The sequence below is a fragment of the Callorhinus ursinus genome, unplaced genomic scaffold, assembly GCF_003265705.2.
Source record: "Callorhinus ursinus isolate GAN/ISIS: 27379988/994484 unplaced genomic scaffold, GSC_fseal_2.0 scaffold1, whole genome shotgun sequence".
Classification (NCBI taxonomy): Eukaryota; Metazoa; Chordata; class Mammalia; order Carnivora; family Otariidae; genus Callorhinus; species Callorhinus ursinus.
In genome coordinates this window covers 88,347,670-88,375,072 of record NW_027397063.1, presented here as the reverse complement: position 1 = coordinate 88,375,072, position 27,403 = coordinate 88,347,670, and the positions used below count along the sequence as shown (strand labels likewise).

The following is a 27,403-nucleotide window of genomic DNA, read 5'->3' as shown; positions in this document are numbered from 1 at the left end:
AAATTAGAAGAGCTCATCATATCCTGATTTCAAATTTGAAGAAGAAACCCTCCTTGCAACGTAATTTTTTAAATTAATATGTTTGTGATTTATTATATTACTCTAAACTAGTATTTGTGTATTAGAGCTTTAAAGTAAACAGAAAAGCTTTATTCACTATGACATGAAATACCTGGTTTTAGAGATATGGATATATTTTCTGTGTATATGTACAGGTAATTAGTTCTAACTCAGGGCAATGTTCTCATAAATGGGGAACAAATATTAGCAAATTCATTAATTAGTCATGCTTACACTTCTGTCATTTGGAATAATGTGTTTGTTTGAACTAAGGTCTCCTATTTATTAGAGTCATTAATGACTGTCTATAAGAGATGGTGCTCTAACATTTCATCAGTTTTTGAGAAATGCACAGGTTTTACATTTCCTAGCAGGGGACTTGTCTCATTCTTTATTTTTATAGAATGAAAACCAAACACAGTATGAAACTCCCTAGGCCTGTTTCAACCCCTTTCCTCTGTCTCACTCATCACACTGTGATCCTTCTGCCTTTAAAAAAAAAAAAAAAAAACTACCATAACACTTACTTTATTGTATTATAATACTTGTTAACATTCTGCCTGCCTCAGTGCATCTCATAAGCATTATGATTCATTGTTGAATGAGTTTAAACACTCATTTATGCACACATATTTAAAAGAAAAATTTTAAAAATTATAACATATAAAGATATTTTGGCTCTCTAATATATGTGCAATTATTATTTTACATTTATTCATATGGTACATATGTTATTTTATATTATATATAAAGCATGTTTAAACACAAGGACTATGATTGGAAATGAGAATATTTCTAAAAACCAATAAAATCTAAAAAACAATATAGTTTTATTTTAAGAACACAAAAATAAAAATATATACTCATGCTCATATGTTACCTAAATGATAATGTCTTATATATATGACATTACAAGTTATTGATTCCAGATACATTATTTTTAAAGATGTACTACAAAATATCATCAACAAATTAAAGTAAATCTTATAATAGTCACTGAAATATTTTTATTTTCAGTATGTTGTACAACTATTTTTAAAGCATTGTATGATCTCCTACTTCAGAAACAAGTTATACTACTATTTCTAAATTTTCATAATGAACTAGGGCAGCATTTTAGAGTGTTCCAGAAAATACCAGTCCCTCCAAATGTTCTTTTTTTCAAAAATTAGTTCATGATATAGAGATAAAAAGTAAGCATATGAAAAGATGTTTCACATCATATGCCATTAGGGAATTGCAAATTAAAACAATGATATACCACTACACACTCATTAGAATGGATAACATCTCCAAATTGACAGTTCCAATTGCTGGCAAATATGCAGAGCAACAGAAACTCTCATTCGTGCTGGTAGGAATGTAAAATGGCACAGCTACTTTGGAAAATCATTTGTCAATTTCATATAAAAATACAATCTTTCTTGGGGATGCTTGGGTGGCTCAGTTGGTTAAGTGTCTGCTTTAGGCTCAGGTCAAGATCCCCTGGTCCTGGGATGAAGTCCACATCTGGCTTCCTGCTCAGCAGAAAGTCTGCTTCTCTCTCTCTCTCTCCCTCTGCCCTTTCCCACTGCTCATTCTCTCTCTCTTTAAAAAAAAAATGCAGTCTTACCATACAATCCAGCAGACACACTACTAAGTATTTACCCAACTGATCTGAAATTGTATGGCTTCATAATAACCTACATGTTGATGTTTATAATGACTTTCTTCATAATCACTAAAAACTGGAAGCAGTCAAGATGCCCTTTGGTAGGTAAATAAACTGTGCTACATCTGTACAGTGGAATAGTGTTCAACAATAAAGTAATGAGCTCTCAAGCTTTGAAAAGACATGGATAAATTTTAAATATATGTTGCTATGTGGGAAAAAAAATCTAAAAACCTACAAATCATGTGCTGCTAATACAACATTCTAGAAAAGGCAAAACCATAAATAATAACCAGATCAATGACTCTCAGGGCTCAGGAAGGGGAAGGAACAGAGGACTGAATAAGTGAAGCACAGAGGATTTTTTTAGAGCAGTGAAACTATTCTGTAGGATACTCTAATGATGAACAAAAGATGTTAAACCTTTGTCCAAGCCCACAGAACTTTACAGCTCAGAGTAAACCTAAGATATGTACATTTTTTATAAAGTCACTGAGGAGCTTGCAGATCCCAAGGTGGAACATGGAATATGACAAGAGAATCTATAAATATTACAAATATATGAAACAATCTCACTTACAGGGGTAGGGACTGACCTAAGTAACTCTGAAAACAAGTTGAGTCTTCAAGACTAAAGATAGGAGGAACTTATTCCTCCACAGTGGAATAAGTCAATTCTGATACTGCTATACTTGTGTACTGGAGCTCAATAATTGAGTAAATGGATGGTGAATAGGGAGCCAGGTTTATCACTGTTAGAGTGCAAGTTGATGGAGAGTTCCAGAGGCCAAAATTGTACATGTGATAATGGATTAGAGTTGGAGAAATCAGTATGAATGCATTTGTTTAGCTTAATATAGATATAGACGATTACATATATAATATAGTATATGTGTGTGCATGTAACTTCATGCTCTGTCAATTGAGTAGGTCTAGAAGCAACTGTACCACAGCAGCAACAAGCACACCCAATGCTCTGATCTTGATTTCAACGGCATCCTCCAATAAATGGAATCAGGCCTCCTTGAAGAAATGGCTGATTTGAGGACCAGAAAAGGAAATATAATAAATGAGCCCATAGTTTTGTGTAGTCACAAAAAGTAAGAAGATGCAGGAAAAAAAATATACACAATGATGGTTAATGGGATATAGGCACCAACTGAAAGAGCTCTCAATGGCAGAAAGCTGGAACAATATGAGCAACAAAACAAATAAAGCAATGTTGAATTATAACTAAAGATATAAAAACAAATAATAATACCATTTTCATATTAATAAATTATTGGATAAAAAGGTAAATAAAGAAAAACCCAATCTCCTGTGCAGAAGAATGCCACATAATTTATATAATTCACCCTTAAGGATGTGGAACATCACTTCTCAGTCCTTAAATGTAGGCTGTGCTTAATGATCTTCTTCCAAAAAGTACAGTATAGAAAGGGAGTAAAAGAAGAATAACATTATAGTAAAGAAACTTCACAAACACTACATCAACCCAGGTAATCAGCATTATCATTGATAGTGACAAGTCATAGTGATACTAAGAAACTTTGATATGCGGTAAGAATGGCACTTTATTGTGGTCTTTTCCCCCGAAATCCAAAACCCCATTCTAATCATAAGAAAAATATCATACAAATCCCAATTTAGGGACATTCTATTAAATATCTGACCAGTAATCTTCAAAATTACAAAGATCATGAAAAACAAGGAAAGTCTCAAAAATAAGGAAACCAATAGAAGTGTAACTAATCATGATAGTTAAATGTAATATCATACCCTGGATGAGATCCTTCCTAGAAGAGAAAAATGGTATTTAGGTGAAAACTGAAGAAATACGAATAAAGTATGAACTTAGGTTATTAATAGGAGAAACTGGGCCCATGGAATATGTGAACCCTGTATTATGTTTATAATAGGTTTTTAAATCTAAAAATTTTCTGAAATTAAAAAGGTTTAGAAGGGGCAGAGCAAGATGGAGGAGTAGGAGACCTGGATTTTGTCTGGTCTCAGGAATTCAGCTGAATAGGGATCAAACCATTCTGAACACCTACCAACTCAACAGGAGATCAAAGAAGAGAGTAGCAACAACTCTGAACAGAGAAGCGACCACTTACTGGAAGGTAGGACGTGCGGAGAAGTGAATCCGAGGCGATATTCTGGAGGATAGAAGGCGGGGGAGGGGGCCTCCGTTGGCTGTTTCTGGCAAGTGATAGAGCCACGGAGCACAAAATCTGAACTTTTAGAAGTCGGCTCCGCTGAGGGACGTCACTCCAGTGGCTAAGCGGGGGGGGGGGGGGGGGTTGGAACCCTCACGGGACAGTGTGGTCTCAGGACCCTCGGGGTCACAGAAAAACCGGGGGTGCCTGAGGGCAGCAGAGATCCCAGATATTGAAGCGGGGAAGCTGGCTGCAGAGATGGAGCCGAGGCGCGGGCTCTCAGCTCAGGGGTTGCCATAACCTGTGATCGGCAAGACAGTCGGACCACTGCTCCTCCAGCAGGGACCCAACAAGCGGTAGAGCTGGGGAGACTCCCCTTCCTCCCTGGGGAGGAGCAGCGTGGGAGTGCACCGCAGGGATCTGCTGGGTTTGGAGACTCCACATGGGGTCTGGTGCCAGAGATAGAAACGCTGGGTCCAGGCCAGGTGAGCACAGAGTGTGGCCGGAGACCGGGGAGATGGGAGTGACTGCTTTTCTCTGGGGGCGCACTGAGGAGCGGGGCCCCCAACTTCTCAGCTTCTCCGGGAGGAGATTGGGAGGCCACTATTTTCACCCTGGTCCTCCAAAGCTGTACCGAGAGCTTGCAGGGAACAAAAAGCTCCTGAGAACAAACCCGAGCAGATTGCTTAGCCCGGACTGAGGAGGGCGGGGCAATTCCGCCTCCTGAGGAGGGCGGGGCAATTCCGCCTCCGGCAAAGACATTTGGGAACCACGGCAACAGGTCCCTGCCCCAGAAGATCAGCACGAACAGCCAGCAAGCCAAGACCTAGTTTACCGATCAAGGAGAACGGGAGAACTCCACTGCTAGGGGAATACTGCACATAGAATTCATGGCTTTTTTTACTATGATTCATTAGTTTTTCAAAGTTAATTTTTTAACTTTTTTTTTAATTTTTCTTTTTCCCTTTTTCAATCAACATCTTATCAATCCCTTTTTTAAAAAAAAACATTTTTTATTTTTCATTTTTAGAGTCATATTTTATCCCTTCATAGTAGTTACCCTTATTTTTGGCATATATATATATATATATATATATATATATATAAGTTGTTCTCTCTTTAAAATTTTAAGATACAGTTTCTTCTAAGAGATCAAAATATACCCTAAATCACTAGTGTATGGCTTTGTTCTAGTCTCCTGCCTGATCACATTTTCTCCCTTATTTTTTCTTCTTTTTTTTTTAAATCTTCTTTCTTTTTTCAAACAACTTCTTATCTTATCAATTCCTTTTATAAAATCTTTTATAATTTTTATCTTTACAGTCATCTTCCATCCCTTCATTATATCAACCCTTATTTTGTACATATATGTCCTTCTTCCTTTAAAAATTTTAGGAGGCACTTTTTTTCTAACGGACCAAAATACGCCCAAAATCTAGTGTGTGGCCCTGATCTATGCACTAGCCTGATCATATTTGATCATATTCTGTTTTTTTTTTTTTGTATTGTTCTGTTTTTGCTTTTTTTTCTTTTTGGTTTTTTTTTTTCTCTTTCTTTTTTCTTTCTTTCCCTTTCTTTTCCCCTGGTTTAAGGTCTTTTCTGATTTGTATAGAGTGTATTTGCTGGGGACGTTGTTAACCTGTTAGCATTTTGTTCTCTCATTCATCTATTCTCCTCTGGACAAAATGACAAGACGAAAAAAATCACCTCAGCAAAAGGAACAAGAGGTAGTACCATCAGCCAGGGACTTACTCAATACGGACATTAGTACGATGTCGGACCTAGAGTTCAGAATCATGACATTAAAGATACTAGCTGGGCTTGAAAAAAGCGTGGAAGTTATGAGAGAAACCCTTTCTGGAGAAATAAAAGAGCTAAAATCTAACCAAGTCGAAATCAAAAAGGCTATTAATGAGGTGCAATAAAAAATGGGGGCACTAACTGCTAGGATAAATGAGGCAGAAGAGGGAATCAGCGATATAGAAGACCAAATGATGGGAAAATAAAGAAGCTGAGAAAAAGAGAGATAAACAACTACAGGATCCCGAGGGCAGAATTCGAGAGATAAGCGATACGATAAGATGAAACAACATTAGAATAATTGGGATCCCAGAAGAAGAAGAGAGAGAGAGAGGGGCAGAAGGTATACTGGAGCAAATAGTAGCAGAGAACTTACCTAATGTGGGGAAGGAAACAGGCATCAAATTCCAGGAGGCGCAGAGAATCCGCTCAAAATCAATAAAAATAGGTCAACACCCCGACATCTAATAGTAAAACTTACGAGTCTCAGAGACAAAGAGAACATCCTGAAAGCAGCTCAGGAGAAGAGATATGTAACCTACAATGGTAGAAACATTAGATTGGCAACAGACCTATCCACAGAGACCTGGCAGGCCAGGAAGGACTGGCATGAGATCTTCAGAGCACTAAATGAGAAAAATATGCAGCCAAGAATACTATATCCAGCTAGGCTCTCATTGAATTGAGGGAGAGATAAAAAGCTTCCAGGACAAACAAAAACTAATGGAATTTGCAAACACGAAACCAGCCCTACAAGAAATATTGAAAGGGGTCTTCTAAGCAGAGAGCCTAAAAGCAGCATAGATGAGAAAGGAACACAGACAATATATAGTAATAGTCACCTACAGGCAATACAATGGCACTAAATTCATACCTTTCAATAGTTATCCTGAATGTAAAAGGGCTAAATGCCCCAATCAAAAGACACAGGCTATCAGATTGGATTAAAAAACAAGACCCATCCATATGCTGTCTGCAAGACACTCATTTTAGACCCAAAGGCAACCCCAGATTGAAAGTGAGAGGGTAGAAAACCATTTACCATGCTAATGGACACTAAAAGAAAGCTGGGGGGCAATCCTTATATCAGACAAATTAGATTTTAAAACAAAAACTGTAATAAGAAATGAAGAAGGACACTATATCCTACTTAAAGGGTCTATCCAACAAGAGGATCTAACAATTGTAAATATCTATGCCCCTAACATGGGAGCAGCCAATTTTATAAGGCAATTAATAACAAAAGCAAAGAAACACATTGACAACAATACAATAAGAGTGGGGGATTTGAACACCCCCCTGACTGAAATGGACAGATCATCTAAGCAAAAGATCAACAAGGAAATAAAGACTTTAAATGACACACTGGACCAAATGGCCCTCACAGACATATTCAGAACATTCCATCCCAAAGCAAAGGAATACATATTCTTCTCTAGTGCCCATGGAACATTCTCCAGAATTAATCACATACTAGGTCACAAATCAGGTCTCAACCGGTACCAAAAGATTGGGACAATTCCCTGCATACTTTCAGACCACAATGCTTTGAAACTAGAACTCAATCACAAGAGGAAAGTCGGAAAGAACTCAAATACATGGAGGCTAAAGAGCATCCTACTAAAGAATGAATGGGTGAACCAGGAAATTAAAGAAGAATTAAAAAATTTCATGGAAACCAATGAAAATGAAAACACAACTGTTCAAAATCTTTGGGATACAGCAAAGGCAGTCCTGAGAGGAAAGTATATAGCAATACAAGACTTTCTGAAGAAACAAGAAAGGTCTCAAATACACAACCTAACCCTGAACCTAAAGGAGCTAGAGAAAGAACAGCAAATAAAGCCTAAACCCAGCAGGAGAAGAGAAATAATAAAGATCAGAGCAGAAATCAATGAAATAGAAACCAAAAGAACAGTAGAACAGATCAACGAAACTAGGAGCTGGTTCTTTGAAAGAATTAACAAGATTGATAAACCCCTGGCCAGACTGATCAAAAAGAAAAGAGAAATGACCCAAATCAACAAAATCATGAATGAAAGAGGAGAGATCACAACCAACACCAAAGAAATACAAACAATTATGAGAACATATTATGAGCAACTCTACGCCAGCAAATTAGATAACCTGGAAGAAATGGGTGCATTCCTAGAGATGTATCAACTACCAAAATTGAACCAGGAAGAAATAGAAAATCTAAACAGACCTATAACCACTAAGGAAATTGAAGCAGTCATCAAAAATCTCCCAACAAACAAAAACCCAGGGCCAGATGGTTTCCCAGGGGAATTCTACTACACATTTAAAGAAGAATTAATACCTATTCTCCTGAAACTGTTCCAAAAAATAGAAATGGAAGGAAAACTTCCAAACTCATTTTATGAGGCCAGCATTACCTTGATCCCCAAACCAGAAAAAGACCCCATCAAAAAGGAGAATTACAGACCAATATCCTTGATGAACATGGATGCAAAAATTCTCACCAAAATACTAGCCAATAGGATCCAACAGTACATTAAAAGGATTATTCACCATGACCAAGTGGGATTTATCCCTGGGCTGCAAGGTTGGTTCAACATCTGCAAATCAATCAACGTGATACAATACATTAACAAAAGAGAGAACAAGAATCATATGATCCTCTCAATAGATGCAGAAAAAGCATTTGACAAAGTACAGCATCCTTTCTTTATCAAAACTCTTCAGAGTATAGGGATAGAGGGTACATACCTCAATATCATAAAAGCCATCTATGAAAAACTTACAGCGAATATCATTCTCAATGGGGAAAAGCTGAGAGCTTTTCCCCTATGTTCAGGAATGCGGCAGGGATGTCCACTATCACCACTGCTATTCAACATAGTATTAGAAGTCCTAGCCACAGCAATCAGACAACAAAAAGAAATCAAAGGCATCCAAATCGGTAAAGAGGAAGTCAAACTCTCACTCTTTGCAGATAATATGATGCTGTATGTGGAAAACCCAAAAGACTCCACCCCAAAACTGCTAGAACTCATACAGGAATTCAGTCAAGTAGCAGGATATAAAATCAATGCACAGAAATCGGTTTCATTCCTATACACCAACAACAAGACAGAAGAGAGACAAATCAAGGAGTCAATCCCATTTACAATTGCACCCAAAACCATAAGATACCTAGGAATAAATTTTACCTAAGAGGCAAAAGATTTGTACTCAGAAAACTATAAAATGCTCATGAAAGAAATTGAAGAAGACACAAAGAAATGGAAAAATGTTCCATGCTCATGGATTGGAAGAACAAACATTGTGAAGATGTCAATGCTACCTAGAGCAATCTACACATTCAATGCAATCCCCATCAAAATACCATCCACTTTTTTCAAAGAAATGGAACGAAGAATCCTAAAATTTGTATGGGACCAGAAGGGACCCCAAATAGCCAGAGGAATCTTGAAGAAGAAAAGCAAAGCTGGCGACATCACAATTCCGGACTTCCAGCTCTATTACAAAGCTGTCATCATTAAGACAGTATGGTCCTGGCACAAAAACAGACACATCGATCAATGGAACAGAATAGAGAGCCCAGAAATGGATCCTCAACTCTATGGTCAACTAATCTTTGACAAAGCAGGAAAGAATGTCCAATGGAAAAAAGACAGTCTCTTCAACAAAAGGTATTGGGAAAATTGGACAGCCACATGCAGAAGAATGAAACTGGACCATTTCCTTACACCACACACAAAAATAGACTCCAAATGGTTGAAAGACCTAAACGTGAGACAGGAGTCCATCAAAATCCTAAAGGAGAACACAGGTAGCAACCTCTCAACCTCAGCCACAGCAACTTCTTCCTAGAAACATCGCCAAAGGCAAGGGAAGCAAGGGCAAAAATGAACTATTGGGATTTCATCAAGATAAAAAGCTTTTGCACAGCAAAAGAAACAGTCCACAACCCAAAAGACAACCGACAGAATGGGAGACGATATTTGCAAATGACATATCAGATAAAGGGCTAGTATCCAAAACCTATAAAGAACTTATCAAACTCAACACCCAAAGAACAAATAATCCAATCTAGAAATGGGCAGAAGACATGAACAGACATTTTTCCAAAGAAGACATCCAAATCGCCAACAGACCATGAAAAAGTGCTCAACATCACTCGGCATCAGGGAAATCCAAATCAAAACCTCAATGAGATACCACCTCACACCAGTCAGAATGGCTAAAATTAACAAGTCGGGAAATGACAGATGTTGGCGGGGATGCGGAGAAAGGGGAACCCTCCTACACTGTTGGTGGGAATGCAAGCTGGTGCAACCACTCTGGAAAACAGTATGGAAGTTCCTCAAACAGTTGAAATTAGAGCTACCATTCGATCCAGCAATTGCACTACTGGGTATTTACCCCAAAGATACAAATGTAGTGGTCCGAAGGGGTACGTGCACCCCAATGTTTATAGCAGCAATGTCCACAATAGCCAAACTGTGGAAAGAGCCAAGATGTCCATCGACAGATGAATGGATAAAGAAGAGGTGGTATATATACACAATGGAATATTATGCAGTCATCAAAAGGAATGGGATCTTGCCATTTGCAAAGATGTGGATGGAACTGGAGGGTGTTATGCTGAGTGAAATAAGTCAATCAGAGAAAGACATGTATCATATGACCTCATTGATATGAGGAATTCTTAATCTCAGGAAACAAACTGAGGGTTGCTGGAGTGGTGGGGGGTGGGAGGGATGGGGTGCTTGGTGATAGACAGTGGGTAGTGTATGTGCTATGGTGAGCGCTGTGAATTGTGCAAGATGTTGAATCACAGATCTGTACTTCTGAAACAAATAACGCAACATATGTTAAGAAAAAAGAAAAAGAAGAAGATAGCAGGAGGGGAAGAATGACAGGGAGTAAGTCGGAGGGGGAGAGGAACCATGAGAGATGATGGACTCTGAACAACAAACTGAGGGTTCTAGAGGGGAGGAGGGTGGGGGGATGGGTTAGCCTGGTGATGGGTATTAAATAGGACACATTCTTTATGGAGCACTGTGTGTTACACACAAACAATGAATCATGGAACACTACATCAAAAACTAATGACGTAATATATGGTGATTAACATAACAATAAAAAAATTTAAAAAATGGTTTAGTAAAGCAATCAATGTAATAAAAGCAAAAAAGAACCCAAAAATGTTCAAATGCTGAAGTCTGATAAACCTAGCATATTACAACCACCTCTAGAGAATGAAAATGCACATTGGCACCTTAAAAGTCCTAAAAATTTCCATGGACTATATAACTTTTTAATATTAAATCCAACAACTTTATTTTCTTATTATTTGCTTTTAAATTTCTGTAGATCCAATATTCCAAGGCATACATTTTATGAAACGGTCAGTTATGGCACTCATTAGGCCCCAAATTGAGATTTGAATATAAGAAATACCAGTTTGTATACACTTCTTCCCTTGCTTTAAACATCAAACACAATAAATATTTGATTTTATTTGGGGATAGAAACTATTTGAATAGAGAATACCTCATAATTTATGAATGCAAAGGCCTCAGTAATACACAAGACTGCTTAGTAAACTTCAGCTGGGTGGTGACAATGAGGGCAAAAACAGAAATGAAATTGCAACATGAAGTGGGTTGTTTGTATTCACTATGCCCAAGAGGGAAGCAACTATCAAACTGGGAATCAGACACACATAATGAGTCAGAGTAAGCAATAAGACTGAGGGCAGGAGGGGAGTAGACCAAGTTCCAGTTACAGGGCAGTTTTCGGTAAACTCTGGGGAGGAAAGTAATATGTCAAATCTAAGAGTAGTCTCTGACATAGCTCAGAACCCCAATGACATTGCTAGGAGTTCCCACAGGAGGCCATAGACAATGGTGTTTCCTTTATCTACCTTTGAGAAGAAAGATGAGCAGCAGTGTCTGGGGACAAGGGAAGGCAATGGGAAGTAAGAACCCTGTGGTCCATGGTGTGGCAGTAAACCGAGTGCATATGGTGACAGCAACAGTGGCTAGATGAGGGATCGGGTCGTGGTCTCTGAAGGACTAGACCTGTGAGCAACATGCTGAGGTGAGCACTGAGAAGTGGCCCTTTATAGAACGTGGTGCTACGGAACTGAGGAGAAGCACCAAATGAGGACCCAGAGGGGAGCAAAGCAGTCATTTGAGCAGTGGCCTAAGAGGAACATTAAACTGGATGAGCCATCTCATGTAGAGTTCCCAGAAATAGCCAAAATGAAGGAAACCCATGAAAGTGGATCAGAGGCTCATTGTCTATGCATGTTTGTGTCGGGGGAGTAGGTATCCAGCTAGTAAAATCCAGATCTAGATGTCTATAAACCAAGATTGTCAGCCCTGGGAACATTGGTTTTACAATGAAAAATTGATTTCCAACCAAAAATTTATTTTCTAAATTAAAAGGTGAAAAACAGCTAAGCATTTAGTTTTCCTGACTCTTTACAGAATTTTTCTGTCTCTTCCTTTTATGTCAGTATGTACATGTTTAGCAGTATTACCTATGTTTCAAAAATTTTTTTAAAAGATTTTATTTATTTACTTGAGAGAGAGAATGAGATAGAGAAAGCATGAGGGGAGGGTCAGAGGGAGAAGCAGACTCCCCGCTAAGCAGGGAGCCCGATGCGGGACTCGATCCCGGGACTCCAGGATCATGACCTGAGCCGAAGGCAGTTGCTTAACCAACTGAGCCACCCAGGCGCCCCATTTATGTTTCCAATTTTTTAAGGAAGCTTATTAATTAGTAATTCTTCTACATCTAAATGTTAATTACCAAACACCACTTGAGTCTCTAAGGGTATTTCCAAACTTCCCACAAAAGTAAAATACACCAGTTCTTAATACTACCAGGGCCTTTTCATACTTGCTTCTGATTTTGTGAATATATTCCAGATGATGATATCTTCTAGGTTCTAAAGTCAGAGGCATATTATTACCATGAGTTAACTGTAAGCCAATTAATTATATTGACTGTATTTTGGTCTAGATATTTATATTTACATATGCATAACCAAGTGATTAAATTTCCAAGAAATTCATTTTAAATCATGGGATGTGGGCCTGGCTGAAGGGCAAGATACGTATCAAGCCCAGTGTTATACGCTGAAGAACTTGAGATGGGAAGGATAGATCCCTATATTCTTTGGAGATACTATTTTAACATACATGACAAAGTGGTAAATAGTTCTTACCTATGTCGTGAGGAAATAATTTTTTTGCAATCACCTCTTTAGAAAAAAGTGTTCTGAAAAGGTATATCTTTAAGTATTAGCAGTATGAATTTGCAAAGTGATAACTTACAAAAATTGACCTCTAAGCACTATGAAGAAAATATCATCCTCTCAAATATCTCACCAACAGCTCACAGATGCTTGAAATTTACTCAGTGGGAAAAAGCTATTTTATTGCACAATTAGCAAGAAAAACTCCTATGCAAATCCCTTGTGTATAAATAAACTAAATATTCATATCCAACTAAATTCATATAATGTGTAAAATGATTGCTAGATATTTCCTGGGATCAAGTCAGGCTAGAAGGTGAAATCCATTTTTAATTTCCAAAAGATCAGCTTAACAAGGCAAGGACTTTTTTTCTAGGCTCTAGCAACTGCTAAAAACCAAGAATAACTAGATAATCTACCACACTCACCCATGATAAGGTTCTTGTGAGGTGGTTTCCGATTGTTCTTTCTACTTTTCTATCATCAAGCGCTCTAGCAAAAATCTTCTCCCAGAACACTTGGTTCAGTCGCTCTGAGACTACACGAGATCGTGCTACACTGCACGCACTACACACATCACTTAGGACAAAAATCACGCATCTTACCTCGATTGCCAAAGTAGTAACTTCAATCCTTTATTTTAGACAGTCCTAGCATAATTACAGTGTGAAAAATAAAAGAAAAAAAATTGTAAGGTGGCTTTGCAGCACTGAAATTAACATTACAGAATGAAGAGAAATCATGGCTCTTGAGTGATATAAGAGCCTCAGACACTATTCCTGATTGTTTAACCTTCATCACAAATAGTTTGAGGAAATTACTATTACCCCAATATAGAAATGAGGAAATTGAGGCCCAGGTAAGTTTTCTTTTGTAGCAAACCTAATCTCTGGCTACCAGAGCCAAGGTATGACTCTGTGTGTGTGTAAAAATGGTGTCTGTGCCTATCATTATATATGTATATTTTCCTCACACGTGAGTGTATTCACTTCATATAAGCAATATATACATCAGATCTACATAGATATATAGATTATAGACATATGCCCAGAGACATACATTAGATAAGGTCCGTTACTTAGAATTTTTAATGAATGCAAATATATATATCTAGTGATATCAATTTTATAATATAGTCACATCTAAAATTATACTCAATAGACCTGAAATAATTTATAATATGTAAAAGTATTTTTTCATTTGATCTAGAGTATTTGTGTCATCTAACATGTTAACAACTTTAAATTATCTAATTAAATCATATTATTAACTACTTATCAGTACACAAAATAATAACAGCAATTTCTTTTTTATTATGTGGGCGTTCTAGTGGAAATTTGTTTACATTTTGCAATATGTGGATAGGCAATAATGTCTCCTTGTGAATTATGAGTCTATGTTTTAAATGAGAACATTATTTTAATTATAGAATCTCAAATGGAATATAAAGGCTAGCAGTGTAATTTTATTTTAATGATCTCAATTTAAAGAAATACAGCTTTCATCTTCTTAATGCTAGTAAGATTTCAATCACTGTGCTTCCCCGTACAAAAGCATTCAAATTTAAAATGCTTGTTTCTTTCCCTGTGGACAAAGGAAAATTACTAGAGCAATGGTAAGAGACCAAACCAGACAACTTTTAGGAAGAATGAGCACCTTCAGTCTCATTTGACCAACCCTTGAAATTTAGCCTTGTACTTGGTCACAAAATCAAGTATCTACACAGTTTGAGTGAGAGCCTAAACCTCTCCCCACCAGTTTAAGGTCCTGTCCCAGGTGCCACAGTGCCTAAAGTTACACCATTAGAAATGTGTTCTTTCAAAAGCAGAAAAATCCTCTCTTTTACAAAGGACAGATGCTCCTAACATGTATATCTTTCCTGAATGTATTTCCTGGATGCCCTATATGGTCACCAGCACTTTGCCATAAATTAACATAATATTTTGTTCTCTTAGACACATGACTTGGATCAACATGAAGTTGCCTAGAGTCCAGACAGAAAAGTGGAAATGGGAAGGAAAGAGAAGATTTACATTAGATAAGACTCTTTTCATCGCATGTGACAAAAATCAAAATAGAAGTAATTTGAGCAAAAAGTGAAATGAATTATAAGGCAATGGAGTACCTCACAGATCACCAGGACAACAGCCTTGGGAAGAACTCAGACAAGGGAGTCAGTGACAACACTATTTTGCCATCTTCCACCTCTGCTATACTCTAGTGATTTCCTTTATTATTCTCTCTCTGAAGACCTGTCATGCGGTTCACATGGCAGAAAAGTTAACAGCAGAGAGCACCTAGTGTCACATCTGACACAAACAGTTCATCCAGCTTTTGCATCCAGAAAGACTGCATGACCATGCCTCTGTCTCAAGGCCTAACTCTGTTGGGGGACAATTAGGCTTCCTCTTGAACGTGGAGTCCAACTTCGGTCAGCTAGTTGCACATATACTTAGTTCCAGCGCAAAAGTAATATATTCTTCCAGTAATGAAGATTTCAGAATCTCAGAAAATTAAAGCTACAAAATTTATGTAAGATACTCTAATCCAATCTCAGCACTAAAAAGAAATGAGCTAAGACATAAAAATATATGGAGGAATCAATGCACATTACAAAGTGAAAAAGCCAATCTTAAAAGGCTACATATTACATGATTCCAACTATATGACATTATGAAAAAAGGCAAAACTATGGAGAGAGTAAAATCAGTGGTTGCCAAGGTTTTGGAGAGGGGAAAGATGAATAAGTAGACCACAGAGGATTTTTACTGCAGTGATAATATTCTGTATGATACTATAATGATGGACACATATTATATATTTGCCCCATAGAATATGCAACACCAAAAGTGAATCATAATGATGTAAACTATAGACTATGAGTAGTTATGTGTTGATGGTGGTTCATCAATTGTACCAAATGTATCACTCTGGTAGGGATGTTGATAATGGGGGAAGTTATGCATGTGTGGGTGCAGCAGATATATGGGAACTCTGTGCCTTCCACACAATTTTTCTGTGAACCTAAAACTACCCTAAAAAATAAAATCTTAAAATACATACATAAAAAATGATCAATTCTACTTTGAGAAAGGAAAAAACATATTTACGTTCCTACCAAGAACTGTCAGACTGTGTATTTGTCTATATATACTTCACAACATGGACTACAATCATTATTTCTATTTTTAGGCAAGTAAACATGGCATTTCATTTTGAATTTGTATTTATTCAAACAGAAGTTAGATGGAAAATTCCTTATTACTGGGCAGGGTCCTTAAGACCAACCTCAGTTTCAATGACTTGCTGGAAGGACTCACAAGAATTCAGGAAAGCTGTTATACTCATGATTATGGTTTATTGCAGAGAAAGCATATAGATTAAAATCAGCAAAGGTAAAAGGTGCACAGAGCAGAGTCCAGGAGAGACTAGGCACAAGCTTCCAGTTGTCCTCTCCTACTGGAGTTATATGGGCAGCACTTAATTCTCCTATCAATAATGTGCAACCTACAGAGTATTACCGGCCAGGAAAGCTCATCTGAGTCTTGCTCTCCAGCATTTTTAGTTGGGGGAGGGGTTTAACCATGTAGGCATGGAGCACTGACTTTTCTGACTTTAGCTCCTCCAGAGCCCAAACTGATACAAAGTGGCCCGAGGACTCCTCATAAATCACACTGTTAGCATCAACTATCTGAAATGGCCCAAGGATCCCAGGATTACAAATACACTCTTATCAAACATATTCCAAAAGTTTAGAGATCCTCTCTCAGGAGCTGACCATGGGCCAGTCCCTTCTTTGGAATGTGCAGGGTTTGTATAGCCTTGACTTACTGAATCAACCCTACTGTACAGGCCACCCTCTTCGGTCCTTGGCCTGCACAGATAGAAAACTTTTATGTAGTTCAATCTTAATACTGAAACACTTATCTAGAACTCACTGAGATCCTTCTTATCTAGTATTTTCATGCAAATTGTCAGCATTAACTAGCAAGTTAACACTAAATGTAGGCAAAAACAAACATTTAAGCTATCTCAATTAGTAGTTATAGTTGGGAGGAAACTGAACCCAAAATTTCTAGCCATAAACCTATGCTTTTTTGCCTGCCTGAAAGTTGCCTATATTCATGAGCTTTGGACATTTTTATCCTTGAAAAATGGTCCTCCAGCTGGCGTGGATCCATAGCTGTGATCTCCCAACACAGAACTGTGCCAGATGCACAGCCAAGGCAGCTGTGGACATCGGCAGCTGTGCAGTGGGAAGCCTGTAGACAGCCAGGTCCAAGAGAGACTTTGCTCTGCCCAGCATGCACCTGGGTTACGCTACACCTGAGGAAATACCAGTGCCCAGACCCATTACAGTCACTCTGTAGCAGGAAAATCTGATCAATGACACTCGCCATAGGGGCTCCCAGACTAGGCAGGTCCAGATTGTTCTCTCTGAAAAATTACCTCAACAAAGGGAAAAGACAGACTGAATTCTAGCCTGTATCCTACTTGCTAAACTTTGAGTGCTGGCTCATGAGGCAATTATCTGTTTGGAAGAAGGGTCACCCTTTTCTAACCCTCACAAAGGTACCATGTGGACTAATGATGACCCCTAGTGGAGAAAGGTAACCTCTTAAGTTTCTTCAAGTTGACCTGATGAGAGGAAGACAATCTCCCTCTTTCACAGCATTCTTGCTGAAGAGATGAGAGGTGGGAGCTAAACTTTGCTTGGATGTTAGAAGCAAACTAATGTTAAATTTGTGCTAAAAGCAGTAACAGAATTCTAAATTTTTTCCTCAAATGTTCCATTCTGTGCAACAATACTCTGAGGTTTCTACTAATACTCTAATGCCCATGGATCCATTAATCTAATAAAGAGTGAAAAAGTGGTCAGAATTCTGATGAAACATCATACTTAATGCCAAATTAACAACACTCTTAATGTTACCTTAGAGCAATCATCTTGCATGACAAAATGTTTATAATCTATTTCAATATCCAGAAATTTCTTGAAGGAGTCCTGTCAATGTGAGTTGAAGTACTAATGATGTCCAAATGTAGCAAAATCTTTGTGTTCTTTTTGTTGTTTTTCAACGTGGTAATTATACTGACCTTGGAACATAACTTCTACAAACATGATACAATTTCATGACCATGCTGATCTTTGTCCATGCACATTAATTTTATTTTTTCCTGTTAATGGCCTAGTTCCACTGGGACCATGTTTTGCATTTCATTTTGTTTACTTCCATGAAAATTCAACTGTTTCAAAACACTTATCCTTCCAGAAATATTTTTCAAAGTACAATTATTTTTAACTATTTTAATTTGGGTAAATTTGTGATATATGATTTTAAAATAGATACTATAAAGCATTTTCTACATTATCTTAGTTTTGAATAATTTCAACTGCATATAGATTTTTTCATATTTAAAATTGAATTTGCCTGTGTCCTCACTGAATAATTATCATGTAAAAATTCCATAGCTATCTAACACACTTTTAATAATTTATTGCCTACTGAAAAATATTTGAAGTGATTTACAATTTTGAGATAATGCCAAATAGAATAATTAGGATAAATATACAGAAGCAATAATGCTAAAACTATGCCAAGGTCTGTGCTTAGTGATTTCCATTTCTTCTCTCCTTTAATTCTCACAACTATATTATACATTGAACATTAGTCTCCGCATTTTAGAAAATGGAAACTAGGGCTCAAGGAGTGTAAGTGATGTACTTAGGATCATGTGATCAGAACATTCTAGAAGCAAGGCCCCCATATAGGTCTCTTTAGTTCTAATCTTTGCTCCTAGAAACATGGCATTAGGTCACTTCAAAAAAAAAAAAACTAAAAAAGGGTTTCAAATTTCTTTACATACAATATAGCATTTATGTTTTCTTTTAGAATCATTGGAAATGTTTAAATACATCTATATACCTGACTAACACAAGATGAAAATGAGCATTTCTCAAACCACCTACAACCCAATGATCTGAGTGTGGTATTTAAAGTACAGGCACTGAGAGGCTCTACTCCAGAGGTACTAAATCTCTTTCTCTATTTCTTAGGTGGGGGTGGAGTAGGGAGGAAGAGGGGAGGAATGAATGTACTTCTAAAAATGTTTCTCCACATGACTCTTGAGTGCCAAATTTTGAGACACACTGTAAATGACAGTCTAACAGCCTGAAAGAGATGCCATTGCCATGTGTCTTTTCTATAAAATTCAACAAGACCCATGTGCTATAACACTTCTAGTTTTGTCAGGCTCTTTATCTCAATGTTGGTATATTCCAAGCCCTTATCAGACTTTATCATGTTATCAACATTTTGGCTTCGATTTTATGGTGATTTGTCTGCTTCTTGCTATTATGTGAGCAAGGACTATTCCTCTTTTTACTTTTCTCTTTTTATTCTTCCCTTCTCCTTCTGTTCTCCTTTTTAATGTTAGTGACAAACAGGTCAGAGTCCAGAGTGCTAACCATTACACTATGGAACCCACTTCTAGTGACAAACAGGTCAGCTGAAATTCTTCCTCCAGTATATTTATGCTGATCTCTGAAATGTTCATTTATTTTTTCTCTCTTTTCCTCAGAAATGAGTGCAATGAGTTCCAGTCACAAATGATATTTTCTTATTCAGCTACTGATTTAGTCTAGAATGGATTTTATATCACAGAGCCATAATCATCATTATTATTGTGATTATTGGCCCTACTTAAAAAATAAGTAAACACTAATAATTCATACTACCACTAACATAATATTTCATTATTATTGCCTTTACCATTAGTATTAATAATTAAATATCACAGGCTAAAGTAAGAGACAGTATTTTTTAACTATGTATTTTCACACATATACACACACACACACACACACACCACAAAACTGACATTCACAATGTTCTAACGGGAACATTTTATAGAATCCAGATCAGATTTCTGTTGCATCCCTGAGTATGCAAAAAAATTCACTAAGCACCCAGCCTCTCTATTCCATGAGAATAAGGCTCATGCCCCACCTGCTATTTTAATACCGGTGGGAGAGCACAATCTAATCAGACTCGGGCAGCTACAGCCGAGTTATCCAAGCTGAGGGCATAACATTAAATCATAATTCAGTGAAGGCATATCTGTGGGGGGCAGAGATAACACAGTCCATTTACTTTGCTTTGTGATGATCCAACTTGATATGATGATAGAATTTGAATCTAGGAAAATGAAAAGGCAGTGTGTCCTTTCCCCTAGTCTCTCAAATATCAGCTTCTTTATGTAATCCATTGATAAATGTTAGGTCACTTCAAACTCTGATTTAATTTTTTCAAGTCTTTATAGTGCAGTATTTATATCTTCTGAAATAATATGCATAGATATTATAGTGCAGATTCTAGGTATATGGAGATAACTTAGTAGTCATTCTGTTTGAGAGTAAGCATGACCTTAAACACCTTAAGGTCAATTAAACTTGGTGAAATTAATGACAATGTAATTATAGAGTCACAAACTCACAAATTCCACAAGGAAAATGTGTTATTAGGTATTTCTGAATCTTTACACGTGATTTCTTTCCTTGTCACCTTCCCATATATTTACTCTGCCTTGTGACCAAAAGTATCCTCAGCACTCAAGATAATGCCCCTATTTGTCACTTTGGACTTTTAATTTTGTAACTACATGTCAATAATGAATGAAAATCTTCCTCCTGTGGAAATCCCATCCCTCCCCGGGAAGAAACATCTTGAATACCAAGGGAATCCAGAACAAGAATTCAGTATACTGGAGTTCAAAGTCATTATTAGGGTTTCTTGGACAATATAAAATCCACACCAGCTATCTCTAGCTATAGCCGGGATTCAGGAACATAATTTTCTGAATCTGTCCCTCCTACCTGAAATCTTCCTTCCCTTAACATGGCTCCCTGAACATCCTCTCTGCATCTCTCAACCCAGCACCAGGATGTCTCAAATCATCTCAACTGTGGTCTAACCTCATTTATCTTTCCTGTGCTACCACCTACTCTACGTGTAGTCTTTCTTCTCTGAAACAGGTCTCGTATCTATCTTTTTGTTCCACATAACTGGTAGCTTTTATGAAGCCTAAAGCTCTTCCAATCAGCAAAGAAACTGTAGACTATGTGGAGTAAATGCAAAGTACTCTAAAACACGAAGGCCTACGATTTCTGTAGTTCAGCAAACCAAATACACACACACACACACACACACACACACACACACACACACAAGAAAACAGGAAGAAAAGAAAAAAAAGAAAAGAAAGCAAATTAGAGATCTCTGTTTTTATGGTAATGGAGATCAGAGAGAATTGACTGACAAACTATTAACATCTTTCAATAATTTTAAAATAGGGAGATCCCCCTAAAGAAAAAAAAAGATCTAGGTCATTTATGCTAGTTATTTGCTTGTTAAAACTCCAGCATAGCCATGGAAATCAGTTAGTTTTAAGACAAATGAAAGGGTTATCAGAAAATTTTCTTCACCTAGGCACAAAGTAAAGGAAATTAAGGAACATTTTCACAAAAAGTATACACAAGTTTCATTAGTCTTTGGATTTTTCATTTCTACTCTTTGTGTGATTAATGGATACCCACTTTGTTTTGTAAGTGCCACAAGAGGATTCAACTTTTCAGGTGAAAAGAGGAATAACCCTCTAGGCACAGTATCCTTTGCCCTAAAATTTATCTTGAAATAAGCTAGACACCAATTCAACTCAGGGTGTAAAAGCAAATTCACAGAACTGTTTGGTCTTGGTTTCTAAAGAGATGGGATCAAAATTTTCTCCTCCCACTGGTAAACCATGTGCTGTCAAACCAAATAAATCAACTAAAGCAGGTTCTATCTCTTTGTCTGTGAAAAAGGAATGATGGTCATTTGTTTTAATTTTATGAGAAAGCATAATATCTGTATGTAATCAGGGACTCAGTAAATAGGGACTCAGTTTAGAAACTGGATATATCATCATTTAAGGTATCTCTTACAAATGTCTGGCTTGATTTTAAATGGAATATTATAAAAGATATTTTTTTAATTTTAAATGACCATGCTTTATTGTTCTTCATCTTGAGTAAATTTCTAAAGAGACTTGAGAACCACTGCTGATAATATTTGACAAGAAAATGCATTATGGTCATGCTATGGTTAGGGAATGGTGGTTTTTAATTTACAGACATTATGTAAATTAAACTGTAATGTCTTTTCTCCTTTAAAGAATTCCAACAGGATTATGTAGATCTGAATATAAGGATATTATCACAATTGTGGCTACTGTTGTTAAGAGTTTAAAATTATTTTTTGAGCTTTTTTGCCTCCACAAATTAGAGAAACCCCAAGAATAGTGCTCAAGAGTGCAGATGCTGGAGACGGATGGCTATATTGAAACACTGGCCCTCCTGTATATTTGCTGTGGGACATTGTGCCATTCATTAACATCTCTATTTCTCCATTTTTTTATTTGTACCATGGATAATAATAGTACATTCTTCAAAAGACTGATAGAATGATTCAATTTTACTAATATTTATAGAGTGCTCAGACTATGCCTGGGATATTGCCACAGAAGTGTTAGGTAAATAAATTCAATATTACTACTGCATTTTACAGTCAGTGTTTGTTTCACTTAACCATTTTTTAAAAAATATCATCCACATGCTACCTTCTTGAATCTCTGATCTTCAATTTGGGATAATTTTCCTTCAGACTTTTAGATCTTTATATAGGGCAAATTAGGAGTAAACTCTGGTTTTGTTTGCTAAAAATGTCATTCACCTTCTCTCCTTATACGCCATGCTTTTGCATAGGGAATTATAGTTTATATTCCCTGAAAACATGAATGATATTATTCTCAGGTCTCAGGGCTTCAATGTTTACTATTAAAAAGTTTGTCAATCTAACTGCTATTCTTTGGATATCTTTTCTTTCTCTCTGTCTTTCACACACATACGTTTTCTTTTTCTTTTGTTGGTTCTTTTGTTTTGTTTTTTAATATTTTGAAGTTTCAATACCATAGAGCTTGGTGTGGATTATGTTTCTTTATTCTGTTTGGAATCTATTGGGTTCCCAAGGTCTAGGGATTGATGACTTTCTTTAATTCTGGAAAATCAACAGTCATTTTCTCTTTAAATCCTAAATCTTTCCAAGTCTTTTTATTTTCTCCTGCTAGAAAGTTTGGTAGATTCTCCCTTAATTTCATATTTTCTCTCTTTTCCTAGTCCTATACATTATTCAGAATTGAAATAATTATTTAATATTTAATATTCTTTAATAATTAGAATATTCTTTATATATAGATATTCAGATCACTATTTTTTTCTGTTTCACTGTACATAATCTGCTACTTAGTCCTTCTATTTTAGTTTCAAATTTTAATTATTATGTTTTTATTCCTAGAATTTCTATTCAGTATTTCTTAAATCTACTTCATCATCATTTATGATCTTTTGTTTATTCATTACACTTCAATCGTCCCTTTTCATTTCTTCAAACAATGTTTATGCTATGTCCTTAAAATTATCTTATACCCTGTGTCTAATAATTCCAAAATTTGAATCCATTTTCTATCATTTCTTCTGGCTTTTATTTTTTCCCTTTGGTGTAATCTGTATTTTTTGACAACTGTTCCTTGGATCTTTGGCTATGAAAATTATAGGAGAACTGCATTAAAGTTGAATTCCCCCAGAGAAGACTTTTGTTTGCTTTTGCAGGGCATCCAGAGAGGTATTTTCAACGCTCTTTATTCACTTCCAAAGTGAATAAAATAAATTCTTCATTTAAATTTATTTTTAAAAATAAGTTTTCTCAGTGGGATTTTAAACTCTTTAGATAGTATGAATTCAAAACAGAAATCTCTAGGTGGGCCAAGTTATGGTTTTAAATGATCATGTGTTAAATTTCAGTTATTTAGTACCCCTGCCTTACAGCAAAATATAAATGATGAAGGCCACAGCTTTTTGCAGTGGTTTTATATTATACTTTCCCTTGGGGAAGTCCTAGGCTTTATTACCTCTTCTTCAAGCAGCCATCAAAGTGGATCTCAGGAATTAAAGCGGACTTCTAAGCACAGAAATACAATCTCAGAAAACAGAAGAAACCTTCAGGACAGAAGCAGGTTTTGAAACTCAACTTTCCTCATTTTCATTTACTTTACTTATTTCCCTGTCCAATGGTTCTCTGCAGATTCCCTACTACCATACTAGCTCAGCAACGTCTTTTCAAGTTTTACTCAATATTTATTTATTTTTGTTAGCAGAATCATTAAGAATATCTAGTCAGTCATATTGAAAAAGATGTTAGCTAATATTTCTTTACAAGGAAAATGTGACTTGAAACTCTTTTTTATCCTCACGATTTCTGGCTGACAACTGTTTCTGTCATACTTCAGAATATAGTCCTGAGAGTTAAAAGTGCTGTTTGATTCTAGAGTATCCATTTAAATTAAGGTAGCGAAGAAGGTCTCTAAAGAATCAAGATAGCTCTTTATTTTAGTGGAGGCATGTATTGGCTATTCTCCCAGCTATTTCTGTCCATATTTCTACCTCCTTGTGCCCATAAAATAAAAATCATAAAATTAAAATGCAACAGAGAGAATTCAATGAAGTACAAGTTACCACCATGGACTGAGGTAAAAAGGCTAGAGGCTGTCAGAATAAATGCAAGTAAGTACAACTTTGGTATTGTCTTGGAAGGTAGTTTGTGGTTTCACACACAAAAAATCTAACCTAAGAAAGCTTCCCAGGCTGCCTCAGGAAATCATAGACTCTAAATTAGGTGTTAAAAGAGTCTTATTGCCTAAGAAAACCTCAAATCAGTACACGTTGGTTCAATCTGATTTGGGGCATGATTGAAAAACAGACAGATGGGGCCCTGTTCACAGCCCAGAACTCATCCTGTTTCCATTTGATTCCATTTGATGAGAGGATATGCTTTGGCTGCTATAAACTACCTGTTAAGAATTATTTTCAACTTATTTGATAACTGGTCAGACCGAGCCTATATGAGATCTATCTTACACTAAGCTCCACGGTATAAAATGACACCCTGAGGAAAAGATCGACATTTTCCTTTCTTCACCAATTTGAGGCCTACCACCCATTACAAACATTCAAAACTCACCTCACTCAATTAAGTCTTTATCTGATCTATTTTTAAACCTAGATCCCTTGTACATAAATAAAGTGTAGCTATTTTTTTTTAATTTACTTATTCATTTGAGAGAGACAAAGAGAGAGAAGGGGGGACAGATGGCGAGTCTTAAGCTGAGTGCGGAGCCCAATGTGGGGCTCACAACCCTGAGATCATGACCTGAGCCAAAACCAAGAGTGGGTTGCTTAAATGATTGCACCATCCAGACACCCCAAAGTGCTATTTCTTTATTCATGCCTTCTCAGACAGTTTCTATACATCTATGTCTTATCCCTACTTTGATTTTTAACTTCTCTGAAGGTAGAGAAAAAATATTTTGTCTTTTCTGTTAACTTATGATTCCTGGTATTGCAAATACATTCAATAGACATTTGATAAACATTGATCAATAGTATAATTGTAAATCAAACCACATATTGTTTTCTTTATCTCAATGTCCAAATATCTACTAGAACCCTTTGAAATTTTGAAAAGTGACATGAAGTTAGATAATTAAGATTTGAAAGTGCATTACCCAAAATATATTGCGTTTTTCAGCCAAATCTGACATTTTTCAATTGACATTCTAATTAAAATAAAAAAAGAGTTAAACTACAAGGCTTACAAATTCTTAATCTATTAAAAATCCATTAAAAATCACTTTATGCATTATTTTCTTTTTACAGAGTAGTTTTCCAACTAAGTAACTAAAATGATTTAATGAACCAATTTAAGTTGTATTTAACATAAGCAGTCCCAAATGTGTTTAAACTAATGTTACTATTATTTATAGCGATGAAAATAATAATTGGAAATATTCCCGAGACTTATATTATGTGTGGGAAATTATAAGTAGTCCTGGATCAAAGGATATAAGAGATGGACAGGAATGATAAGGCTTGAGAGGTGGCCAGTTGATGGAGGGACATCTATTGAAGCAGTGAATGAGAATTAAAGTGTTTCAGCAGCTTATGTTCATTGAGGACCTATTACATGTTAGGAATTTTACTAGGATAAATGTGCACGAGACATTGGCCTAGAAGTTAAGAAGAAAAACTTTTTAAAAACTGATGTAGAATCTTTAATCTAAAAATTAAGAAGGGAATTTTTTAAAGAGTTATCAACCATTTGAAGAATGCTTTAAAAGGAATTGTAGGGTTGAGAGGGTAAGACTGACATCAGAGAAAAGTAACTAGACTACTGTAATCTTTTCATTTAAAAGATAAATTAAGTCAATAGCAGGCAGAATTGGTAAGAGCCTCGGATTTGAGAACTATTCCAAAACTAGAATGGACGAGGTTTACTCACTGATCAAAGATGGGTGAAGAACATGTATTTCTTCATGCTCAGGACAGGGATTATCACACAATGACATATGTTCATCAACCTACCAAAAAGGGGGTGATATAAGTGCCTGCAAAACAAAAGAAGGACAGATTCTTGGTGGGTTGATATAGACTCACAGCTTTCTGCCTCCACTTTTTGTTAATAGAATCCTATTTCTCAAGTACAACCTAATGAATAAAATGGACAATATGATATTTAATAGTATGTTTTCTATACGCTTCACATTTCTTTAAATTAAACTCAATTAAGATTTAAAAATTTTTTGATTAAAACAAATTGCCAAATTAAAGATTATGCATAAGAATCGCTATGTAACATTAACTGTGATATGAAATTTATTTCTATTTTGTTTTGTTTTTATAACATCAAAGAAAAAGTAATTCACCTAAAGAATTTTATGTGCTAACAGTATTGCTAAAGTTTCACCTTGCATAAGTTCAATTGAGCAATGACAATGTGATAATCTTTATTCTAAATTCTGAAGAAAAACAAATTTATGAGAAGATTTAATATGTTTTGGTTTTGATGTCCTAAAATTAGATATATATTTGTATTGTACTTACTACTGTTTTAAAAGGAGTTAAATACATATCACATGAATTTGATCAATTAGATGTAGAGCTCCAGAAGAACCTATGTAGAAATCAGTGATTCTGTGGAACAAGACTTAAAACAGAAATTAAGTCTCTTCTTTGGAAGAGATACAAAAAGGGGTTCATTCTCTATATCTCTCAGTGTAAGCTATGATTATGTGGCTGACAAGCTCCTGAGCAGTGGCTCTGCAGGGCAAAAGCACAAAAAGCAAACAAAAATCATTTGGTCATCCCTACATTTTGTATAAAGTATCGAAGCTATAGTATCTATTACAACAGTAAGTTTTTTAAGAAGAAAGCAGATCATATTATTTATTTTTAAAATGTGGGCACTACTTTTTTAAGGGTACAAGGAGGTAGAGGAATATGTAATTAATAAAAATGCCACTCTGTAAATTCCAGCTTCTGAGAATAGCAAAATAGCCTGTATCGTA

General features: G+C 36.2%; 1 long non-coding RNA gene across 1 annotated transcript in view; it reads right to left on the bottom strand.

Annotated features, from left to right (window-relative positions):
• LOC141370230 (uncharacterized) overlaps window positions 1–26,445 on the bottom strand; it is a 91,725-nt gene extending 65,280 nt beyond the window's left edge. Inside the window, exon 1 of the long non-coding RNA XR_012374119.1 lies at window positions 26,338–26,445. This is a non-coding gene — a long non-coding RNA (uncharacterized lncRNA). The remainder of the gene's footprint in view (window positions 1–26,337) is intronic.
• Between the last annotated feature and the right edge of the window lie 958 nt (window positions 26,446–27,403).